The following is a 2,317-nucleotide window of genomic DNA, read 5'->3' on the forward strand; positions in this document are numbered from 1 at the left end:
GAATTTCCCTTTTTACACTTTATTTCTAGACTAGATATAAAATTAATGTTTAAATCAGTTAATTGTGTATTTATGATTGAGTTATTTATAATAGCAACTATTCCATCATTTATGTAGTTTTTAGTCTTGAACTTAGTATAGTTTGGAATTTGAAATTTATATGTCTATTTTAAATCAATTACTTATTGCAATAAAAATAAAAATGTGATAATTTGATTTTGGCTCTTTGATCCATGCATAATGGTCAAGACGTAAGTGCTGCTTCATATGCTATCTACCCTATTCACGCTGACAGTGTGAGCCAAAAGCGCCTGTGATACAATAGAACAATAAAAATTATTAGATTAGGATAAGGATTGACACAACATCACAACTAAGGTACATTAGTTGTTAAAATTAAAAAAATAATCAATCTTATAATGAGTATACAATAGAGCATAATATATTTATGAGTATATTTTATATTATATAAATGTGACATGCAAAATTATATTTTTTAGTAGGCATAATGTATAATGTTTGTTGTATAATATAAAGATTAAATGTTAATATGTTAAATTCATAAACTTGAAATTAATTATGACATAATGTTGTTTATTAATATCAATGTATCTTGCATTTATTTATTAAGAACCAGTTATTTGATAACTTGGTGAACATGTATCTTGATATAAAAATATTATGGACAGATGCAGTCTGGCAATCGCCGCCTGGGCAGGGCCAATTTCATATATTAGAGAAGATAATTGTGTGTGACATTAGTATGTTTACCGTATATATTTCAAACAAAATTATACAATTTTGAATGCCCAAGATATCAAAGACCTTAAACACGAAGACAAATTAAAGCCACCCCAATAACTACAGCTTATACTTTAACGTCTGTATCCTTCACATTTTATACTTCATGAAACTAATGAACTAATATCTAAATAATTGGTTCGATTATGCCAGTTAAACAAAGCTGATGCATTGTCCCAATTTGCTCCTGTCCATAAAATATAGACAACGATAACTTTACTTAATAGATGTTCACAAATTCACATTGAATATCTAAATGCAAGATACTCATAATTTATTACTAATATAAATATCTCAGTTACTGATCAATAATAATTAGCACTGCTGATACAGATAAAATACAAACAAATACAATAATATATAGCTTATCTTAATTTTTATTTTAGATTATATAATATAATTTATTAGTTATATAGATAAGTATTAGTGAAGAATGAATGTGTTAAACATTCCAAGTACCATAAGCATCATTAAACAAAAAGAAAGGTACTCAATTTGTACAAATATTGTACTAAAATAATGTAATATATCATAGTTCTAGTGGGTAGGTAGATATTATATTCCAGTAATTATAGTTTTTCATTTATTAAAAAAAAAAAAAAATATTTGCGTATGGATCATTCTAAATGCCAAGTCTTATAATAAATACTTAAATTGTATGTATTATGTGTTTCCACTTTAAAAGTACCAGGAAAATCATGTAATCTACATGCGTTTCAACTTTCATAATAACAAATTTGTGTTGCAAAAAACTATTTTATCATAATAATACAACCAAAATAAAGGTTTTGGATAAAAACAGTTATATTTCTCCAAATCAATATTTAACAGATACTTAAAAATACTTTAAAAGTTTAATCAAAACAGTAACTTTTTGCTATAAACTTTCTAAAATGTATTGATTTATTTATTTTTTCATCCTGAGATGGTTCTTTATTCTGCTATAAATACTTAAGACACATAATGGTCAGCATTTGGTGTTTGGAGGAGGGCACGAAATTGCTATTTTCCTTCGAATAATAGTTAAAGGGCAGAGAAGGGGAATTTTGCCTCTTTGAAAATGGACATCTTTTGCTATCTTTTCAATAGTATTTTTTTTCTAATATTTTATTACCAAATATTTTGGAACTCAATACAATTACCTATTCTTGGTTTTTTGTAGAAATATCGAACTAAAACAAACTATTTAAAAAATGAGGTGACAAAACCATCTTAGACTGTCCATGAATATTCATTAATGTATGCCCCCTCCCTCCTTTAAATTTCTACCAAATGGCACCTATGATAACATTATAATAAAATCCTATGTGTAGGTATTTATAAAAAATAATAAGCTTAATAATCATAAAAGTACGTTTGTATTTGAAAAATAAATTTTAAAAGCATAGTTTTGAATTACATGTTCATGAATGATAATTCTTTTGAGCACACATACTATTCAGTTTATGCAGTAAAAAAATATGTCATGCAAAGATTAAAATAAATTAAACTAAATCATTCAATTTCCAAGCGAAGC

Source organism: Myzus persicae, unplaced genomic scaffold, assembly GCF_001856785.1.
Source record: "Myzus persicae strain clone G006 unplaced genomic scaffold, MPER_G0061.0, whole genome shotgun sequence".
NCBI lineage: Eukaryota > Metazoa > Arthropoda > Insecta > Hemiptera > Aphididae > Myzus > Myzus persicae.